General features: G+C 55.4%; 4 non-coding genes across 4 annotated transcripts; 2 read left to right on the top strand and 2 right to left on the bottom strand.

Annotated features, from left to right (window-relative positions):
- The first annotated feature begins 7,213 nt into the window (after window positions 1-7,213).
- Window positions 7,214-7,285, top strand: Trnae-uuc (transfer RNA glutamic acid (anticodon UUC)). Its single transcript has one exon. It is a non-coding gene; the product is annotated as a tRNA-Glu (tRNA).
- A 923-nt stretch (window positions 7,286-8,208) lies between these two features.
- Trnah-gug (transfer RNA histidin (anticodon GUG)) lies at window positions 8,209-8,280 on the top strand. Its single transcript has one exon. It is a non-coding gene; the product is annotated as a tRNA-His (tRNA).
- An 890-nt stretch (window positions 8,281-9,170) lies between these two features.
- On the bottom strand, window positions 9,171-9,242 carry Trnah-gug (transfer RNA histidin (anticodon GUG)). Its single transcript has one exon. It is a non-coding gene; the product is annotated as a tRNA-His (tRNA).
- A 928-nt stretch (window positions 9,243-10,170) lies between these two features.
- On the bottom strand, window positions 10,171-10,242 carry Trnae-uuc (transfer RNA glutamic acid (anticodon UUC)). The gene has a single exon. It is a non-coding gene; the product is annotated as a tRNA-Glu (tRNA).
- Between the last annotated feature and the right edge of the window lie 6,165 nt (window positions 10,243-16,407).

Below are 16,407 nucleotides of genomic sequence, written 5' to 3'. Positions count from 1 at the left end.
TTTGCACAGCTTAACTTCCAAGATATTTTAGAGTCCTCCAATAACCATGATCGTTTCTTGGTAGTGACCTGCTCACTCAGGTCAAGAGAAGACTGGCCACCGTTGCGGGGTTCTACCAAGCCACCCGTGAAAAGGGAGGGTGTCAGCTCCTCCGCGTGGTGACAAAACACTTGAGAAAATCTGCTTAGAGGAGAGAAGATTTATTCTGCTTCACGGTTTCACAGGTTTCAGCCCACAGTTGCGTGGCCCCGTGATTGTGGTCTTGTGGTGAGGCAGAACATCAGGGTGGGGAGCGTGTGGCAGAGCAGAGCTATTCGCCTCACGGTGGCCAGCACAGAGCGGGTGGGGGGCTGGAGAGAGACAGAGAAGGAGAGGAAGGGCCAGGGAGAACGCATACCCTTCCAGGGCATGTGCCCAGTGACCTACCTCCTTCAACGAGGCCTCACGTCCTACAGTTTCAATGGGTTCCCAATAGTCCTTCAGTTCCAAACCCAACAGTGAATTAATCCATCGAGGAGATCGGAGCCCTGTGATCCAGTCATTTCCCAGGAGCCCCACCACTGGACTATGGTGCCCTGGGGACCAGGCTTTCAACACATGAGCCTGGGGGACATCCCAGATCCAAACTACAGCAAGGAGGAAATCTGGGTGCTTCCTGTCAGGGTTTTCCCTTTCTCACGGTCCTGTTTTCCTATCAAATCTTGGTTGGACTTTTCGAGTATGAAGGAAAACCCACAAATGCCAGTCCTCCCTCCAGTGCCAATGGGGAATTAGCATTCCGAAGACTACCTCTATATTATTCCTCGCCGGAAACAGCAGTGGCCACGTCCTTAAAAACCAGCCCGTCTGAGGCCCAGGATTGGAGCCCGTGGCACCCTGCCCCCAGCAGGCACCTGGGGCAGACCTGAGCCCTGAGACTCTCAGGTGGCCTTGCGCAGTTCTCGTCAGTGCTTCCATGTGAAACGTGGCTCCTCTCCTCCCCTCCTTCTGCCATCAGTGTTTTGTTGCATCAGTGGCGTCCCTGTGGGTTTCTGGCTTTGGTGCTATGAGGTGAACTTGGGGATGATCTCTGTGGGGCTGTGGGTGACAGGGACCCATTCTCTGTGGGGTGGTAGGTGACCTCTAATCCATGCCATTAGTCTGTTTTGATTGCCTACTGTCCTGATATTTGAGGTTGAGAGATTTTTCAACTTTCCTTGCCAATATTTGGAGTATATATAACACACACACACACACACACACACACACACACACACACACACACACACCTGCAACCTTGTCCATTCCTGCCAAACTCTGGTACAGTTCCTTTGGTGAGGATGATCCAATATGCAATGGTCCTCCTGTTCCATACAAACTCTCAGCCCTCATAAATTGCTGTAGCTAATGGGGGTCTTAGTGCTGGAGAAAATGGAATATCTAACACATAGAGAAGGGGCGGCTCTCTTGGATTGGTGTGACCATTTTGGTAGCATCCTTTGGGGATATATGTGTTCACATTTCAAGGGAAATAAATCCAAACAAAATTACTGGGTTCTGTTTAGGGAAGTGGTGTCTTTAATTTTCTGAGAAACTTCCATATATGAGAAAATGAGTTGTGCTACATCACAGTCCAAATGACACCACGCAGCAATAGTGTACCCAGGTAGAAGGGGAAGGGGGACAACCAGTGTCAAAATCAGTTTTTCTATATTTCACTTCTACACCTTGTCCACATCCTTAATGGCATCTATTACAGTGGTCGTGGTCACACCGAGTGTCGCTACCAGCCTATCCAGATGGGACACAGAACCGTGGCCCAGCCAAGTGTCTGGCTCAGAAATGCCAGGCAGGAAGAGATGCCCATGGAATGACAAGGGCCAAGTGATCCCCCCTTCTCCTGTCCTATCTGTGCCTCTCTTGGCAGAAACTGTGTCACTAAAGCTATCGTTTGCACTTCCTTTGCCAAAGGGCAACAAAGCTGGGCATTAGCTGAAGCTGGGAAGACATATTTCATTGAGTGATTCCTGACAGCATAGGACAGAGCTGAGCTCCCCTCAGATTAGTGCAGGGGTGAGAGGGCATTCTAAAGGGACAGTGACTTAGAGAGAGAGCCGGGAGCACATATGAAAAATGACAAAGGGCTGGTCACTGTAACCATCTGACTTATCTGGCCGGCTGTGTCTCGGCCACCTGGCAATTATTGGGAACTTAGGATTCTGTCCTCCCACAGAGACCAGGAGAAAGAGGTTCGCTCCCTCCTGGTGAAGACATTTTAAAAGACGGGCAAAGAGATCCTTGAGAGAAACACGCCGAGACTGCAGAAGATGCACACCAGAAGAGAGGAAGGAGTTGGTGTTCAGCAGGAGCTCTGGGAAAGACGCTGTGCTTACTTACAATCAGGTGTTGGTAGAACCACCCACCACCTCTCCCTTCAGGCTGAAGCTTTCTCAGACAGGTATTCTCAAGGGAGGATGCTCTGGAGTCATCTTAGGAAGGTGGCCGAATGCTGCTGGAAGTTAGGCTGGGATTGTTTGGCTGCCCTGGGCACAAAAGTTTGTACAGAGTCACTTGTGCTGAGAGTTCAGTAATTCCCACCTCCCAACCCTCTGTTCCACGGCCATGATGCTGACCAGACTCCCTCGGATGGTCATGGCCACAAGGCCATCGTGAATGACGTTAAGAGGCCAGGCACATCTGGTGACCTGGATGGAAGTATGAAGGACACCGTTAGATGAAGAGTGGACCATAACAGGTATGTCTTATCCATATCCAGGGATCTGGACAAAAAGCATTTTAAGGCTTGGTCAAGATGGAAAGTCACTTGTGCAACTGGCCTGAAGTTCAAACTGACATTAGCAAAGTCTGGAGTGTACTGATATTTTGAAAAAAACAAGGCCACGCCAACAATTCACTGGTGGTAATGATGGTAGGGGCTGGGGTGAGACTACATGAGGTCAAAATGAACCCCCCCGTGTTCACTGAAAGCCCGACATATTACTACTGCAAAGGAGAAGCCAACGTTATGCTGAAATATAGTAGCTGTATTTTATAAGACATTATGCTAAATGTGTTACTCGGAGTGACTGAGGGTATAGGAGTAGTTAATTTTACATGTCAGCTTGGATAGACCAGAAGGTGCTGTGACATTTGGTGAAACACTTCTGAGTATGTCTCCAAAAGTGTTTCTGGATGAGATTAACATTTGAATCAAAACCTGAATAAAGCAGCTTGCCCTCCTCCATGTCTATGAGCCTCATCCAGTCAACTGGAAGCCCTGGATCACAACAACACAACAAGAAGGAGAAAGATAAAATAAAAGCAAGGTTAAGGAAGAATTCTCTCTCTGTGTCTCTCTTTTAAATACACATCTCTAGTTGTCAATGGACCTTTATTTAATTGATTTATTTATAGGTGGTGCTGAGAATCAAACCCAGTGCCTCACAGTTGCCAGGCAAGTGCTCCACCTCTGAGCCACAAGCCCAGCTCCTCTTTCTCTCTTCTAGACTGTCTTTGAGCTGAGAAATCAGTTTCTGAACTACAGCATAGGCTCTCCTGGATCAGATGCAGGTCTAGGATTTCTCAGTGTCCATGATCACGTGAGCCAATGCCTTTTTATAAGCCTCTCTATTCAAATAATGTTTGAACCATGTGGGTTTTGTTTCTCTAAAGAATTCAGACCGGTACAATCTTTAGAGTAGTTTTGTTCTCCATGCCTTTGAAAAATGCAGAGGAGAATAGAAGAAATTGTGGACAGTCCTCAAAGAAGAACAGTAGGGATCAGTGAACATTTTGTACTCTTCATTTTAAAAAAGGTGCAAAGCCTGGTGTTATTGGCGCTATCTTCAAGGGTATCAAGGGTGCTGGGAAGTTTTGTTTGCCTTAATGTTTTCTAAACAACGTCCAGGACAAACAAGGAGAAATATACTTAGATTTCATGTAGTACATGTGTTTTTTTAAAAGTAATTCACATACTATCTTAAGAACTGATACAGAGAGGTCCCTTGTAGCTTTTACCCAGTTTCCTCAAATTGTAACATTTGGTGGTATTTACAAAACGGTGGTGTTTTTTAAAATATGGCATGTAGTATAGTACCAGGACACTGACATTGATATAAGCAAGAATATTTTCATCACCAGGAAAGTCCACCAGGAGGCCCCCTATTTTTAAATCAAACTTTATTTTTTTTAGTTGCTGATAGAACATTATTTTTGTTTATTTATATGTGATGCTGAGCATCAAACCCAGTGCCTCACACATGCTAGGCAAGCATTTTACTACCACCCCAGCCCCCTGGAGGCCCTTTTGGAATGGTAGTCTCATCTCTTCAGCAAGGCCCCTCCTTTCCCCTTTAACCCCTGGCCACCTCTAATCGACTTGCATTCCTGTGGTTTATTCTTTTCAACATGATGTATGAATGGAACCCAGTGTTTAGCCTTTGGGATTACAGTTTTCACCAGGAAAGGGGTGTCGAACTCTGTCAACAGCATTGTCTTTTTTTCTTTTCTTTTTGGTGGTGCTGGGATTGAGTGCCACTGGCTTTCTATTCGTGGATTGGTAGCTTTATGTGGGTTTTCTTCTGGAGACAGCTTTCAAGTTCTTCTGGAGAACCAGCCCTGTATCCCTGGAATAAACTCCACGTGGTCATGGTTTATAATTCCTTTTCTATATTGCTGAGTCATATTTGCTAATATGTTGTCAAGTTGTTTTTACATCGATATTCATTAGGGATATTCGTCTGTAGTTTTTGTTGTTGTATATTTCTTTGTCTGGTTTTGGATTCAGGGCCAAGAAAGCTTCAAAGAAATAGTTGGGAAGTGTTCCCGCCCCCTCCATCTTCTGGAAGAGACTACACAGAACTGGTGGTAATTCTTCCTAAACCCTTGGCAGAATTCTCCAGCGAAATCACCTGGACCTGGACATATCTTTTCTGGCTATTTTAAAAGTCAGAATCCAGTTTCTTCCGTCATGGTGGAGTGCTCCAGATGATCTCTTGGGTATTGTGCGAGATGCGGTAGTTTGTAGTTTTGAGCAATTCCCCCAGTTCATCTAGGTTGTCATATTTATGAGTACAGACAATGTTCCAAAGTTTCTCCTTGTTATTTTGTTAGCATTACAAGTCTGTAGTGCCTGGAGTCTCTGTTTCATTTCTGATTCTCTTAATGGCTGTGGTCTTCTTTTCTTTATTGATATTATCCGTCTTTTCAAAAAATCCAGCTCTGTTTCTTTGGTTTTCTCTATTATTTTTCTCTTTTCCCGGGCATTGATTTCTGCTCTGACCTTTATTATTTCCTCCGTCGCGTTAGCTTTGGATAGTGTTTCCTCTCCCCGCGCTTTGTTTCTGGAGGTGGGGGCTTAGCCTGTGGATCTGAGACCGTCCAGCTTTTCTAGCTTGGGCGCCCAAGGCCTTAAATCCCCGCCCCCACCCCCGCGCCCGCCCTGCCTTAGCTCCCTCCTCTAAGTTTCGAAATGTTGAAATCTCATCGGATCTTTAAAAGCAGCCAAACCCCTCTGCTGCCCGTGGTGTCCAAAACCGCCAAGGCGCGATTTAGTCGCAGACTTCAACTGGGTCGGAAAGAATAAGTGACCGTGGCAGGAACTCGTCGGGGTTTCCTTTGCCAGGAGGGCGGGGAGGAGGCGCTGAGGAGCGGGTACAGGCTTTGGGGAGTGGGGGAGAGGGAGGGGGCGGAGGACCCTGCGGTGCCTGGTTGGACTGGGAAGGACAAGCATTTGGCCAGAGCCAAGAGTACCAGGGTTGACGCTGCGGGAACCGGCCTGCGAGGCCCGCAGCTCGCAGGGGTGCCGAACACATTCCGGGAGCCCCGAAGCCACCCACCGGCTCCTGCAGCTCCGACAGCGGGAGAGTGGGCCCCGGAGCACCGTGCGCACGGGGCGTGCTCGGGAGCTGGAAGCCCCGCAGGAGGAGGTGGGAGCCCCGCAGCGGGAGCTGGGAGCCCCGCAGGAGGAGGTGGGAGCCCCGCAGGAGGAGGTGGGAGCCCCGCAGGAGGAGCCGTAGCGCCGGGCCCCCCGGGTCCTTGGCTTCCCCGTTGGCGCGGAAGCCCTACACCAGGGCTCCCCAGGAGCCCATCGATGTCCTTGCTGCGGCGATCACGGGTGCTTCGCCGGGCCTTTCGCCACCAACACGTTGCTGCGGGGGGGCAGAACCTCGAAGCACAGTCGCCTGTGTTCTGTCGTGGGCAGCCGCACTCGGGCACAGGCAGCGCCTCGGTTTCGGCGGGGGAGCCCTCGAACGGCTCGTTGGCGTAGGTGTCCTGGCCCAGACTCCCCCCGGAGGGGACGTGCTCGTTTTCCCGACAGGTACTTCTCGGGCAAACAGTCGCTGAGCAGGAAGCGGGAGGCAGAGGAGGCAGCGGAGCGGTGGAAGCGGGAGGAAGGGAAGGAGGCCCCAGGAGGCCGGCGAAGGCCGCGGGACCGGCGGCGTGCGCGTCCATCAGCGGCGGAGAGACAGCCACCGCTCCCTGCAGCCTCGCCCAGCACTGGCACCCAGGCCCGCCTGCTGGCCGTGAGTCCGGCGGAGACCCGGGCGCGGACGCGCGGACCGGCGGGAGCCGCGGTTGGGGATCGCGCCCTCCCCTGCGGCCCCGGGACCTCCCCAAGCTGACCGGCGTTGGGGGCGCGAGCGCCGAGGCGCGCTGCTCGCGGGGCGCGAGGGCTTCTCCCCACTTCGGGCTCGGTGCGGACGGGCGGGTCCGCGAGACGGGGACGCGCGAAGACCGAGCGCAGGGACTCGAGCGGCAGAGACGTCCTGCGCCGGCGTCTGGCTCCGCGCTCCTGAGCGGGCGCCGACGGCAATGAGCCCCCCGCGCGGTGGGCGTCCGGAACCGGCCCCAGGCCCGGACCAGCCCCGACCTCCGCAGGGCGATGACTGTGGGCCTGCTGCTCGCCGAGGGCCCAGGAGGCCGATTCCGGGTCAGAAGCCGCGGTGGCGACGAGGGTGCGGTCGGCGCTGGCGCCAGGCTGTGCGAAAGCTGGACCCGGCGGAACCGGGGCGGGCTCCTGTGCTTGGCCTCCGCCTGAGACTCGCCCAGGCCTGGGCGGGTGGGAGGCGTCGCGGTAGCGCGGTGGCGGACGCGCTCGCGGCACTGAGGAGTCGCCCGGCCCCGCGGCTCCAGCCTTCCCAGGGGGCGCCTTGGGTCTCACCTGTGCCTCCGGGGACAGCAGCCAGCACAAGGAGGCGCACCTGGTGGCGCACCTGGGCAAGCCACCCGTCCCTCCCTGGTGGTCTAGTGGCTAGGATTCGGCGCTTTCACCGCCGCGGCCCGGGTTCGATTCCCGGTCAGGGAACCTCTTTTGCCCGGGCCTCAAGGCCCTGCCCGGCCGCCTGGGCTGCGGGGCGGCCGCTCCCCTGCGCTCCCTTTCCCTGTCCTCACCGCAGCCCCAACCTAACGTGGCGCTTCCCATCGCTCTTTTCCGAAAGAAAGCCCAAACCAGGGTCACTGGGACTCCGACGCCGAGATCGCCAGGACAGCGAAACGCGCGGCCCTCGCGTCCGGCACCCGCCGCCTTCCCACCTCTGCTTCCTCTCCCTCTTCCCGCCCTTACCCGCTGCCCACCGGTGGACAGGCTCTCCCGGACACCCCAGCACCCTTCGGTGGATGGCCCCAGGACCCTTCCTGCGAGGTCCTCACTTCCCCGTCCCTTCAGGAGCCCCACACCCAGGGGTTCAGGCTGGTGGCGAAGGGGAGTTCGGTGGCGCTCTCCCGACAGAGAAGGCCGCAAGACTGAGCCCAAGCCTCGAGCTGCCACAGCGAAAGCCAGGCCGCGCGGCATTTCCAGGCCAGACGAGCCCCGCGTGCCCCCCCCCCGCCCTGCCCCGGCTGCTCCAGCGGCGGCGTCCCGCAGACGCCCGGGTGCCCACTCCCCGCGCCTGGACCGCGGGCGCCCTCTGCCTGCTCCGCCCGCCCCCCGCCGGCCGTCCGCGGGCTCGCGCTCCCCGCGCTCCACTCGGCTGGGGTCCGGGGCGGGCGACAGACAGCGTGGCGGGCGGGTGCGGGAGAGGTGCGGGCGGTGACGCCCACCACTCCCGGGGGCCCGGGTGCTGAGGTCGCGACGGAGATGCGGCGAGGGCGCTGGCCTTCATCTGCGCGCTGCGGGCACAGGCCCTCTGCCCGGCGCCGCCTGCACGGCGTCCAGGGCGCAGGACGTGGATCCGGGCTCCTCCATCAGAACCAGGGCGAGCGCCGCCCTCGGCGCCGTGCCTGTGGCGCGCCGTGATCGTATAGTGGTCAGTACTCTGCGTTGTGGCCGCAGCAACCTCGGTTCGAATCCGAGTCACGGCAGGGCGGCCGCCTCCAGAGGCCCCGCCTTTTCTTTACTTCCTCCTTAAGACCACTCGGTGGCCGTGCGCCCTCTGCCAGCCACACGCTAGCCCAGCGCTTGCCGCCGGCCACCGCACACCAGTCGCCACCAGGATGACACACGCCGTGGACCTTATAGTGACCTCGAGCTCCAAAGTCGTTATCAAGGTCAACAGGCTCGTCGTAACTTTAACCCTTTAGCACCTGCTTTACCAATGAGCCACAGCCGCAGTCCCTTTTAAAATATCTTATAATATTCGGACAGGGCTCCCTAGTTTGCGGAGTCTGACCTTGAACTTGGGATACTCCAGTCTCAGCCTCTCAAACCCCTGGGACAGCAGGCCAGCCTCCTCGCGCCCCGCCTCAGTGTCCTCTTGAGATGACCCTCGTGCTCCCGGCCTCAAGGGGACACCTCCACTCCTCTTCCGAGGCCTGATAATGGTTTCCTTTGAAGGGAGCTGCCTGTGGGGTATGCAAAGACAGGAACGCGCTGGAACGCGGCTGGCCGGCTGCAGCTCCTGGGTATTGGTCAAGGTGACGACTGGAAAAGCTGTTGGCACGTCGGAGGGACGCGCAGGCCTGGTCCGCAGGACTCGCGGGGTGCGCGGAAGGACTTCCCTGACCGGGAATTGAGACCTGCCGGGAGAGCGCTGAATCCGAATGCTCGGATCTAATATTAAAAGGTGCTTCCTCTGACTACTAAAAAGGCCCCAGCGACCTGAGAACTCGCTGCGGCTGGGGTCGATTCCAAAGCTTAGAGAAGGACATGAAGTGGGCAGGTCAGGGACCCTGGGCTGGCAGAGGGCGCGCGGCCACCGAGTGGTCTTAATGAGGAAGTAAAGAAAAGGCGGGGCCTCTGGAGGCGGCCGCGCTGCCGTGACTCGGATTCGAACCGAGGTTGCTGCGGCCACAACGCAGAGTACTGACCACTATACGATCACGGCGCGCCACAGGCACGGCGCCGAGGGCGGCGCTCGCCCTGGTTCTGATGGAGGAGCCCGGATCCACGTCCTGCGCCCTGGACGCCGTGCAGGCGGCGCCGGGCAGAGGGCCTGTGCCCGCAGCGCGCAGATGAAGGCCAGCGCCCTCGCCGCATCTCCGTCGCGACCTCAGCACCCGGGCCCCCGGGAGTGGTGGGCGTCACCGCCCGCACCTCTCCCGCACCCGCCCGCCACGCTGTCTGTCGCCCGCCCCGGACCCCAGCCGAGTGGAGCGCGGGGAGCGCGAGCCCGCGGACGGCCGGCGGGGGGCGGGCGGAGCAGGCAGAGGGCGCCCGCGGTCCAGGCGCGGGGAGTGGGCACCCGGGCGTCTGCGGGACGCCGCCGCTGGAGCAGCCGGGGCAGGGCGGGGGGGGGGCACGCGGGGCTCGTCTGGCCTGGAAATGCCTCGCGGCCTGGCTTTCGCTGTGGGCAGCGCGAGGCTTGGGCTCAGTCTTGCGGCCTTCTCTGTCGGGAGAGCGCCACCGAACTCCCCTGGGCTTCGCCACCAGCCTGAACCCCTGGGTGTGGGGCTCCTGAAGGGACGGGGAAGTGGGGACCTCGCAGGAAGGGTCCTGGGGCCATCCACCGAAGGGTGCTGGGGTGTCGGGAGAGCCTGTCCACCGGTGGGCAGCGGGTAAGGGCGGGAAGAGGGAGAGGAAGCAGAGGTGGGAAGGCGGCGGGTGCCGGACGCGAGGGCCGCGCGTTTCGCTGTCCTGGCGATCTCGGCGTCGGAGTCCCAGTGACCCTGGTTTGGGCTTTCTTTCGGAAAAGAGCGATGGGAAGCGCCACGTTAGGTTGGGGCTGCGGTGAGGACAGGGAAAGGGAGCGCAGGGGAGCGGCCGCCCCGCAGCCCAGGCGGCCGGGCAGGGCCTTGAGGCCCGGGCAAAAGAGGTTCCCTGACCGGGAATCGAACCCGGGCCGCGGCGGTGAAAGCGCCGAATCCTAGCCACTAGACCACCAGGGAGGGACGGGTGGCTTGCCCAGGTGCGCCACCAGGTGCGCCTCCTTGTGCTGGCTGCTGTCCCCGGAGGCACAGGTGAGACCCAAGGCGCCCCCTGGGAAGGCTGGAGCCGCGGGGCCGGGCGACTCCTCAGTGCCGCGAGCGCGTCCGCCACCGCGCTACCGCGACGCCTCCCACCCGCCCAGGCCTGGGCGAGTCTCAGGCGGAGGCCAAGCACAGGAGCCCGCCCCGGTTCCGCCGGGTCCAGCTTTCGCACAGCCTGGCGCCAGCGCCGACCGCACCCTCGTCGCCACCGCGGCTTCTGACCCGGAATCGGCCTCCTGGGCCCTCGGCGAGCAGCAGGCCCACAGTCATCGCCCTGCGGAGGTCGGGGCTGGTCCGGGCCTGGGGCCGGTTCCGGACGCCCACCGCGCGGGGGGCTCATTGCCGTCGGCGCCCGCTCAGGAGCGCGGAGCCAGACGCCGGCGCAGGACGTCTCTGCCGCTCGAGTCCCTGCGCTCGGTCTTCGCGCGTCCCCGTCTCGCGGACCCGCCCGTCCGCACCGAGCCCGAAGTGGGGAGAAGCCCTCGCGCCCCGCGAGCAGCGCGCCTCGGCGCTCGCGCCCCCAACGCCGGTCAGCTTGGGGAGGTCCCGGGGCCGCAGGGGAGGGCGCGATCCCCAACCGCGGCTCCCGCCGGTCCGCGCGTCCGCGCCCGGGTCTCCGCCGGACTCACGGCCAGCAGGCGGGCCTGGGTGCCAGTGCTGGGCGAGGCTGCAGGGAGCGGTGGCTGTCTCTCCGCCGCTGATGGACGCGCACGCCGCCGGTCCCGCGGCCTTCGCCGGCCTCCTGGGGCCTCCTTCCCTTCCTCCCGCTTCCACCGCTCCGCTGCCTCCTCTGCCTCCCGCTTCCTGCTCAGCGACTGTTTGCCCGAGAAGTACCTGTCGGGAAAACGAGCACGTCCCCTCCGGGGGGAGTCTGGGCCAGGACACCTACGCCAACGAGCCGTTCGAGGGCTCCCCCGCCGAAACCGAGGCGCTGCCTGTGCCCGAGTGCGGCTGCCCACGACAGAACACAGGCGACTGTGCTTCGAGGTTCTGCCCCCCCGCAGCAACGTGTTGGTGGCGAAAGGCCCGGCGAAGCACCCGTGATCGCCGCAGCAAGGACATCGATGGGCTCCTGGGGAGCCCTGGTGTAGGGCTTCCGCGCCAACGGGGAAGCCAAGGACCCGGGGGGCCCGGCGCTACGGCTCCTCCTGCGGGGCTCCCACCTCCTCCTGCGGGGCTCCCACCTCCTCCTGCGGGGCTCCCAGCTCCCGCTGCGGGGCTCCCACCTCCTCCTGCGGGGCTTCCAGCTCCCGAGCACGCCCCGTGCGCACGGTGCTCCGGGGCCCACTCTCCCGCTGTCGGAGCTGCAGGAGCCGGTGGGTGGCTTCGGGGCTCCCGGAATGTGTTCGGCACCCCTGCGAGCTGCGGGCCTCGCAGGCCGGTTCCCGCAGCGTCAACCCTGGTACTCTTGGCTCTGGCCAAATGCTTGTCCTTCCCAGTCCAACCAGGCACCGCAGGGTCCTCCGCCCCCTCCCTCTCCCCCACTCCCCAAAGCCTGTACCCGCTCCTCAGCGCCTCCTCCCCGCCCTCCTGGCAAAGGAAACCCCGACGAGTTCCTGCCACGGTCACTTATTCTTTCCGACCCAGTTGAAGTCTGCGACTAAATCGCGCCTTGGCGGTTTTGGACACCACGGGCAGCAGAGGGGTTTGGCTGCTTTTAAAGATCCGATGAGATTTCAACATTTCGAAACTTAGAGGAGGGAGCTAAGGCAGGGCGGGCGCGGGGGTGGGGGCGGGGATTTAAGGCCTTGGGCGCCCAAGCTAGAAAAGCTGGACGGTCTCAGATCCACAGGCTAAGCCCCCACCTCCAGAAACAAAGCGCGGGGAGAGGAAACACTATCCAAAGCTAACGCGACGGAGGAAATAATAAAGGTCAGAGCAGAAATCAATGCCCGGGAAAAGAGAAAAATAATAGAGAAAACCAAAGAAACAGAGCTGGATTTTTTGAAAAGACGGATAATATCAATAAAGAAAAGAAGACCACAGCCATTAAGAGAATCAGAAATGAAACAGAGACTCCAGGCACTACAGACTTGTAATGCTAACAAAATAACAAGGAGAAACTTTGGAACATTGTCTGTACTCATAAATATGACAACCTAGATGAACTGGGGGAATTGCTCAAAACTACAAACTACCGCATCTCGCACAATACCCAAGAGATCATCTGGAGCACTCCACCATGACGGAAGAAACTGGATTCTGACTTTTAAAATAGCCAGAAAAGATATGTCCAGGTCCAGGTGATTTCGCTGGAGAATTCTGCCAAGGGTTTAGGAAGAATTACCACCAGTTCTGTGTAGTCTCTTCCAGAAGATGGAGGGGGCGGGAACACTTCCCAACTATTTCTTTGAAGCTTTCTTGGCCCTGAATCCAAAACCAGACAAAGAAATATACAACAACAAAAACTACAGACGAATATCCCTAATGAATATCGATGTAAAAACAACTTGACAACATATTAGCAAATATGACTCAGCAATATAGAAAAGGAATTATAAACCATGACCACGTGGAGTTTATTCCAGGGATACAGGGCTGGTTCTCCAGAAGAACTTGAAAGCTGTCTCCAGAAGAAAACCCACATAAAGCTACCAATCCACGAATAGAAAGCCAGTGGCACTCAATCCCAGCACCACCAAAAAGAAAAGAAAAAAAGACAATGCTGTTGACAGAGTTCGACACCCCTTTCCTGGTGAAAACTGTAATCCCAAAGGCTAAACACTGGGTTCCATTCATACATCATGTTGAAAAGAATAAACCACAGGAATGCAAGTCGATTAGAGGTGGCCAGGGGTTAAAGGGGAAAGGAGGGGCCTTGCTGAAGAGATGAGACTACCATTCCAAAAGGGCCTCCAGGGGGCTGGGGTGGTAGTAAAATGCTTGCCTAGCATGTGTGAGGCACTGGGTTTGATGCTCAGCATCACATATAAATAAACAAAAATAATGTTCTATCAGCAACTAAAAAAAATAAAGTTTGATTTAAAAATAGGGGGCCTCCTGGTGGACTTTCCTGGTGATGAAAATATTCTTGCTTATATCAATGTCAGTGTCCTGGTACTATACTACATGCCATATTTTAAAAAACACCACCGTTTTGTAAATACCACCAAATGTTACAATTTGAGGAAACTGGGTAAAAGCTACAAGGGACCTCTCTGTATCAGTTCTTAAGATAGTATGTGAATTACTTTTAAAAAAACACATGTACTACATGAAATCTAAGTATATTTCTCCTTGTTTGTCCTGGACGTTGTTTAGAAAACATTAAGGCAAACAAAACTTCCCAGCACCCTTGATACCCTTGAAGATAGCGCCAATAACACCAGGCTTTGCACCTTTTTTAAAATGAAGAGTACAAAATGTTCACTGATCCCTACTGTTCTTCTTTGAGGACTGTCCACAATTTCTTCTATTCTCCTCTGCATTTTTCAAAGGCATGGAGAACAAAACTACTCTAAAGATTGTACCGGTCTGAATTCTTTAGAGAAACAAAACCCACATGGTTCAAACATTATTTGAATAGAGAGGCTTATAAAAAGGCATTGGCTCACGTGATCATGGACACTGAGAAATCCTAGACCTGCATCTGATCCAGGAGAGCCTATGCTGTAGTTCAGAAACTGATTTCTCAGCTCAAAGACAGTCTAGAAGAGAGAAAGAGGAGCTGGGCTTGTGGCTCAGAGGTGGAGCACTTGCCTGGCAACTGTGAGGCACTGGGTTTGATTCTCAGCACCACCTATAAATAAATCAATTAAATAAAGGTCCATTGACAACTAGAGATGTGTATTTAAAAGAGAGACACAGAGAGAGAATTCTTCCTTAACCTTGCTTTTATTTTATCTTTCTCCTTCTTGTTGTGTTGTTGTGATCCAGGGCTTCCAGTTGACTGGATGAGGCTCATAGACATGGAGGAGGGCAAGCTGCTTTATTCAGGTTTTGATTCAAATGTTAATCTCATCCAGAAACACTTTTGGAGACATACTCAGAAGTGTTTCACCAAATGTCACAGCACCTTCTGGTCTATCCAAGCTGACATGTAAAATTAACTACTCCTATACCCTCAGTCACTCCGAGTAACACATTTAGCATAATGTCTTATAAAATACAGCTACTATATTTCAGCATAACGTTGGCTTCTCCTTTGCAGTAGTAATATGTCGGGCTTTCAGTGAACACGGGGGGGTTCATTTTGACCTCATGTAGTCTCACCCCAGCCCCTACCATCATTACCACCAGTGAATTGTTGGCGTGGCCTTGTTTTTTTCAAAATATCAGTACACTCCAGACTTTGCTAATGTCAGTTTGAACTTCAGGCCAGTTGCACAAGTGACTTTCCATCTTGACCAAGCCTTAAAATGCTTTTTGTCCAGATCCCTGGATATGGATAAGACATACCTGTTATGGTCCACTCTTCATCTAACGGTGTCCTTCATACTTCCATCCAGGTCACCAGATGTGCCTGGCCTCTTAACGTCATTCACGATGGCCTTGTGGCCATGACCATCCGAGGGAGTCTGGTCAGCATCATGGCCGTGGAACAGAGGGTTGGGAGGTGGGAATTACTGAACTCTCAGCACAAGTGACTCTGTACAAACTTTTGTGCCCAGGGCAGCCAAACAATCCCAGCCTAACTTCCAGCAGCATTCGGCCACCTTCCTAAGATGACTCCAGAGCATCCTCCCTTGAGAATACCTGTCTGAGAAAGCTTCAGCCTGAAGGGAGAGGTGGTGGGTGGTTCTACCAACACCTGATTGTAAGTAAGCACAGCGTCTTTCCCAGAGCTCCTGCTGAACACCAACTCCTTCCTCTCTTCTGGTGTGCATCTTCTGCAGTCTCGGCGTGTTTCTCTCAAGGATCTCTTTGCCCGTCTTTTAAAATGTCTTCACCAGGAGGGAGCGAACCTCTTTCTCCTGGTCTCTGTGGGAGGACAGAATCCTAAGTTCCCAATAATTGCCAGGTGGCCGAGACACAGCCGGCCAGATAAGTCAGATGGTTACAGTGACCAGCCCTTTGTCATTTTTCATATGTGCTCCCGGCTCTCTCTCTAAGTCACTGTCCCTTTAGAATGCCCTCTCACCCCTGCACTAATCTGAGGGGAGCTCAGCTCTGTCCTATGCTGTCAGGAATCACTCAATGAAATATGTCTTCCCAGCTTCAGCTAATGCCCAGCTTTGTTGCCCTTTGGCAAAGGAAGTGCAAACGATAGCTTTAGTGACACAGTTTCTGCCAAGAGAGGCACAGATAGGACAGGAGAAGGGGGGATCACTTGGCCCTTGTCATTCCATGGGCATCTCTTCCTGCCTGGCATTTCTGAGCCAGACACTTGGCTGGGCCACGGTTCTGTGTCCCATCTGGATAGGCTGGTAGCGACACTCGGTGTGACCACGACCACTGTAATAGATGCCATTAAGGATGTGGACAAGGTGTAGAAGTGAAATATAGAAAAACTGATTTTGACACTGGTTGTCCCCCTTCCCCTTCTACCTGGGTACACTATTGCTGCGTGGTGTCATTTGGACTGTGATGTAGCACAACTCATTTTCTCATATATGGAAGTTTCTCAGAAAATTAAAGACACCACTTCCCTAAACAGAACCCAGTAATTTTGTTTGGATTTATTTCCCTTGAAATGTGAACACATATATCCCCAAAGGATGCTACCAAAATGGTCACACCAATCCAAGAGAGCCGCCCCTTCTCTATGTGTTAGATATTCCATTTTCTCCAGCACTAAGACCCCCATTAGCTACAGCAATTTATGAGGGCTGAGAGTTTGTATGGAACAGGAGGACCATTGCATATTGGATCATCCTCACCAAAGGAACTGTACCAGAGTTTGGCAGGAATGGACAAGGTTGCAGGTGTGTGTGTGTGTGTGTGTGTGTGTGTGTGTGTGTGTGTGTGTGTTTATATATACTCCAAATATTGGCAAGGAAAGTTGAAAAATCTCTCAACCTCAAATATCAGGACAGTAGGCAATCAAAACAGACTAATGGCATGGATTAGAGGTCACCTACCACCCCACAGAGAATGGGTCCCTGTCACCCACAGCCCCACAGAGATCATCCCCAAGTTCACCTC

Source organism: Ictidomys tridecemlineatus, chromosome 11 (assembly GCF_052094955.1).
Source record: "Ictidomys tridecemlineatus isolate mIctTri1 chromosome 11, mIctTri1.hap1, whole genome shotgun sequence".
Taxonomy (NCBI): domain Eukaryota; kingdom Metazoa; phylum Chordata; class Mammalia; order Rodentia; family Sciuridae; genus Ictidomys; species Ictidomys tridecemlineatus.
Note: the sequence above shows the minus strand (reverse complement) of the source record. Positions and strands in the feature narration are given on the sequence as shown.